General features: G+C 42.5%; 1 pseudogene; it reads right to left on the reverse strand.

Moving 5' to 3' along the window:
• Positions 1–4,103, reverse strand: LOC114043638 (annotated as a pseudogene).
• Positions 4,104–6,099: the final 1,996 nt, after the last annotated feature.

A 6,099-nucleotide genomic window follows, 5' to 3' on the forward strand; every position in this document is an offset into this window, starting at 1 on the left:
TCAGACAACCCTCCAGATTTTAAAAAAAAAAAGTCTCTTCAGGTAGTAGATCTATCCCAATGTCATGGCAACTAATACAAGAGCTTCAAAGAAGAACCAAAGAACCACTCTGCTGTTCGAATTGTCATTAATTGCTCTGGGTATTCTCTCCTGGACTTCTTTGTATTCCTGTTCATGGTTTACCACTGTCATCACCATGGCAAGCTCATTAATCATCTCTTCTATCTTGTTCTGATGAACTTCTATTTCCATGTCTTGGCCCTTTGGAGCTTCTCCAATATCAGTAGTGAACATGACCATCATGAGAATCATGGTGGACCTTCTGTTGCTAAAACAAAACTTGTAAGTTCCATCCATGTGAGCTGCAAATGTATGATTCCCAGGAGACTATCTGTGTCCTTTACAAATCCCCTTATAATCAGGTCCTCTAATCTCCACATCAACATCCAGGAAGCCACTCTCAGCCACCTCAAAGATAAGACCCATCTGGGTGCCTAAGGTGACCTGCTTGAAGATATCAATGCTCAATAAGTAGACTCAGCAGTCAGTGCCATGGCCAGCAGCATAAGCACCTCCAGGAGAGGGTCACCATGGCAAGAATGGGCATGGGAGGGGAATAGGGAGTAGGGCTACCTCTTCTCGTTACTCTGAATTCATTCCCTATATCTTATGTGAAGGGAGTGGAGCCTCCAATCCTGGGAGTTTAAGAGGTCTGGAGGGGACCTCAGCATCCTGGCATTTTCAGAGTTCAGGTCTGCAACTAGTATGGAAGTGATGTCCTAAAGAACAAAGTGCTACATTTGGTTGAGATCTCTTCTGGAGCCATTCTGTGTGTTTGAATATGAACTTCATGGGACCAATGCTAAGGAGAAATTAAGCTAAGTTTTGAGCCTCCTGCTCCCAGAGACTGAGGTGCTATAAGGGAGAATATGCTCCTGGTATTAGGGGGAAATGTTTGTATGTTTGATCTTGCTCTATCTTCCAAGTAAATGTTGCTTTGTAAAAGCTAGTTGATGTTAAGTGGTTAAATGGAGCATAGATGCTGGTAGGTGGGCACTAATAGTAAGAGAGGGGAAGAGGAATTTAGCGGGTGGGGGCCTCAGGCCAGTAGCAGAGTAGATAGATCCCCAACCCCTCAGTACACCCTAGAACCTTGAGGGTCAGATGTAGTGACTTGGCCCTGAGAGAATGAGTCAGAGCATACACACTCCAGCTAAATGGAAACACAAGGAAAAAGAAACTCAGTATGGTATGGAGGAGTCACCTTTACAGGTACTATGTCATGTAGACAGTAGAGGTCTTAAAGGAAGATAGGTTCTATAAGGAGAAAGTGTTGTTGAGCGACTCCTTCATCTGTGGAATCCAGTAAAAGACCATGCTACTCCTATAGCAGCTCCACTCTCTTTCCCCTTGTGGGGGTCATATTCGGAGTAGAAGTATAAGTCTGAGAGAGCGAAGGAAAGTTTTCTTGACTGTTTATGAAGCTCAAGCCAGAGTCATTTGCATTTTCTTTTGGGTTAAATAAAACCTGTTCTATATTTGATGGTTGTTTTTTTTTTTTTCCAGCTTGAGTGTTTGCATGGGAATAGAGTTCCCCTAAATCAGAGGTTCTTAACTTTTCTTGTATCATGGATTCCTTTGGCAATCTTGGGACTGCCAAAGTCTCCTCCTCAAAATAATGTTTTTGGTTGCATAAAATAAGATACATGAGATATCAAAGGAAACAGATTATATTGAAATACAGTTATCAAAATATTAAAAAAAAACCACAAGTTTATGGACTCCAAAATTCAGAAACATTGCCTTAGAAGAGAGTGAGCTAAATTCTGATGTTCCCAAGGGAAAACTTAGGTTGGGGGAACACAGACAGAGATTATTGAGAAAGACCTAAGATGAAATCTAGCCCATGGGAGAGCTTGACACTTGGATTCCTAAAAATAGGAGTCTTATAGTCACAGTCCTTTGAGCTAAAGGGACCTTAGCCCAGTGCTTTCATTTTACTTAGTGAAGTGATTTGCTAAAGGTCACAGTGTAAATTGCAGGCACATGAGACAATAATCAACAAGGCACTACAGCTGTTCTTTCTAGATCAGTTCCTATTTTATTGGTGAAAGAGTTAAAGGAAAACAATAGCTAGTTCATGATTCTTAGCCTCAGTCAGGAAAGGAGTACAAGGAACCAGAGTCCCCACCCTCCCCTAAAGGCTCACACCCACCCAGGATGTCAGAAAATTCAACAAGCATCAATCAGTGAAATGGAGGGTGGGTGGGACCTGATAGAAAAGGGGAACTGGTCTCCTCCTATAACCTCTAGCAACAGCATCCCTTTCTCGCCTATCTGGGGACATGAAACTATTCATGCTCCCTTCTAGGTACACCTGCCTCCCAGGTCTTCTCAGGTACTTATCATAAACATGACTCTGGGTTAGCCAGGCTCAACTGGGGCCTCGGTGTTCCATCCATAGAACAGCTACAGAAAGAGTCAGCAGGAGAGGTACAAGCTGGGAAAAGGAGGGACAGCCCCATTTAGAGGGTAAAGAGCAAACTATGAGGCCCAGGCATCTGGAAAAACAACAGTGACTCCTCTGACTAGCCAGCTGGAAAACTACTTAACCATGGCAACTTGGAGAGGCTGAGCAGAGCAGCTAATTCACACTGTATGTTAGGGGAGAGACATGTCACAATGCAAAGAGGATTGCTCTGAGAGGCAGGAGACCTGGGTTCTCTGACCTCAGGAAAGTCTCCTCTTTGCTCTGTGCTTCAGTTGTTTCACCCATAAAATCAGGGATTGGTTTGAGATACATTCTAAGGGCATTCTACCTTCTGAGGTCCCTTCCAGCTCTGACCTTCCATAAGATCAGAGATTTCATCAATAAGCCATTAGTCATTAGTCAACAAGCATTTAGCAAGTACTTAACGATGTACCAGGCACTGCGCTAAACACCAGGAGATACAGAAAAAGGCAAAAACAATCCCTGACTATAAGAATTCACATCCCAAAAGAGGAGAGGATTTCAGAGGCCATATAGTCCGACCCTTTCACTTTACATTTGGGGAAACTGAGGCCCAGTGAGGTTAATTGACTTGCCCAAGGTCAAATAAGTAGTAAATGACAAGGCCAGGATTGGAGCCATTTTACTCTTAGTACAGTATTCTTTGCATTGTACCACACTGCGATCAGATATCTCTCCAAACTCTGATAGTCTATGTTCTTTAGTTGTAACAATCTTGACCGAAAAGACAAAAAGTCCAGAAAGCAATGTAGTACTAAGACTCCTAGAGAACAAGCATGAATAATAATAATAATGAATAGAATTTATATAGCACCTATTATGTGCCAAGTGCTATGCTAAATGCTTTATAAATATTACCTTATTTGATCCTCACAAAAAGGCAGGCGTTATTATTATCCCCATTTTACAGTTGAAGAAATTGAGGTTAAGTGACTTGCCCAGAGCCACACAGCTAGTAAGTATCTGAGTCTGGATTTGAACTCATGTCTTCCTGACTGCACGCCTAGCACTCAATCCACTGCATGAATTGAGCCACCATAGAGGAGACCCCTTGGAGTAGGGGATGGGAAAAAGTCAATGTGTGAATTCACGGTGTTCACTTCAGTTTAGATGCTTGGCCTTTAGGAGTTCATTAGCTCAATTCAGGTCCCAAGGCAGGAGCTATTCTCAAAATAAACACTCATCACTGAAAGAGAAGAGAAGACAGGGTAAGAGGGATAGAGCTCCACTTGAAATTGACAGGGAAAAACAGAGCCAGTATTAGATGTGGGAACCCATCTGGAAAACCCAAGAAGAGTGTTTCTCAAAGCTGAATGCATTAACCAACTTGAAATGATAAAGGCAAATGAAATGAAGATGGAATGATCAGACAGACGTGGGCTTGGCATCATTGCCAAATACAAGTAGCAGAGAATATGCAAACAGTAATTAAATTCTTCCCAGCTCTCGAGGGTTCACAGAGCATCGGGCTGTTTTGCTGCTGCTTGGGGAAGAAAGATAGCATAAAAGTTCTGTGTTCACTGTTAGCAAATGATCGGCAAAACCTGAGTGAAATAATAATAGTAAAACTCACTGCCTGAGTTTCTTGCATCCCGGGTTTGGCCAAAGGAAATTGTGTGGTACTTTCACAGATTCCAAGATTCTCCCTTAAACAAAAAACCATCTTTTGAACACTAATATTTTTACAGTGATGCTATGTGAGTGTGAATCATGGAATAACAAATTTTCCAAGTAATGAAAATAGTGGGTTACATAAAGAGAGATTAAGAGTTGCATCGTGGGCGTAAATAGTCAGCAGCACATTTCCAACCCTGAATTTTATGCAAAAATCAGAGTAAAAGATTTCATCAAAGAGAGAAATAAGGAGAAATGGAGAGTAACTGGAAAGCCAGGAATAACAAATGGGGAGTCTGCACGCCACATTAGTAACCACATAAAGTGAAAAGCAAACTGACTCATCAGCTGTATTTCATCCCTAGCCTATATGCCATCGTGTGCTTTTGGGTCCCCTGTGACAGGGATCACAGATGTAACTAGGTTGGAGTCACTGGAGCTTTGGTTCCAGGCACTGATATGTTAGAGGTAGAGGTGGGGCATGCTTCCACATTTTCTACTTCACTGTTCTCTGCTAACTTGTTCTGCAAAGGCATGATCTTCCTGGCTCACCCAGCCTTGGGAAAACGCTCTCCTACCTCCGTAGGAGGTAGTCCATCGCTATGATGCTCCTCTCCTGGGCTCAGTGCTCTCCTCCTAAACCCTATTGTAAAACTTCGTGGTGGATAGACTGACACGACTGTCACCATGGTCATACTGTCCTCTGAGATGTCAACTCCCTTTCTTTCCCTTTGAACTGTCCACTATACTGCTACCCATCCCACCCCACCCCACCCACCAAAAGATCTGTTTTTTCCCTGAGTAAAAGAGTACTCAGTTACAGCCCTGCCTAGAATGCATTCACTCCTCCTTACCTTCAGCTACCTTAAACCTTCCTTCAATGGTGAACCCCTTCCTATGTGAAAACTTTTTAGTCTCCCTTTTCTGCTACACACACACACACATACACACACACACACATTGATGTTTTCTTCCTCTTAAGATTATCTTTTATTTCTCTGTGTTTCTGTTGTATCCTCTCAGTAAAATATAAATCTGAAGACAGCTTGATACTGGTTCTGAAGTCTGAAGGAAATGGCAAACCACTCCAGTATCTTTGCCAAGAAAACCTCAAATGGGATCACAAAGAGTCAGATGTGACTGATCAACAATAATGCTATACTGGGTGCTGTTTATCTTTCAATGTTTTCTTAATACCGAAATGCCTGCTATTTTAGGTAAATTGTTCTTATTCTCCCTATGATACAGAATCATGTGATAAATCCTGGTTGAGTCTAAAAGGGAAATTATAACTGGTCAGACAAATGTCGATTCAGTGAATGAGGACTCTGGACCATAATTGTGAATGGTTTTGATCCCAAAGCCTGGATATTTACCCAGAAGACAACTGTTGTGTACAGTAGGGAAGCTTTATCATCAAGGCTCTTGTCTCACCTCCCCAGTTTTGCTCCCAACCACCATCCCCACCTCAACTTTCAGCATCCTTTTCTTTGTTTTTTGTGGGGTTTTTTTTGGTGAGGCATTTGGGGTTAAGTGACTTGCCCAGGGTCACACAGCTAGTAAGTGTCAAGTGTTTGGTCTGAGACTGGATTTGAACTCAGGTACTCCTGACTTCAGAGCCAGTGCTCTATCCACCGCGCCACCTAGCTGCCCCTTCAGCACCCTTTTCAAACAATTAAAAAAAAAAACTTGTATTTCTATAAGGCTTTAAGATTTATAAATTATTGGGGCAGCTAGGTGGCATAGTGGATAAAGCACTGGTCCTGGGGTCAGGAGAACCTGAATTCAAATCCAACCTCAGAAACTTATTAGCTGTGTGACCTTGGGGAAGTCACTTAAGCCTGATTGCCTCCAAAGTTGGCAAGTGCCAGAACCAAGATTTAAACCCAGGTCACCTGACTCCAAGTCCAGCTCTCTTCCCTACAGACCATGATACCTTTCAAACAACAATAACTGATGTTTGTATAGCATTT

The sequence above is a fragment of the Vombatus ursinus genome, unplaced genomic scaffold (genome assembly GCF_900497805.2).
Source record: "Vombatus ursinus unplaced genomic scaffold, bare-nosed wombat genome assembly UNPS02014770.1, whole genome shotgun sequence".
Taxonomy (NCBI): domain Eukaryota; kingdom Metazoa; phylum Chordata; class Mammalia; order Diprotodontia; family Vombatidae; genus Vombatus; species Vombatus ursinus.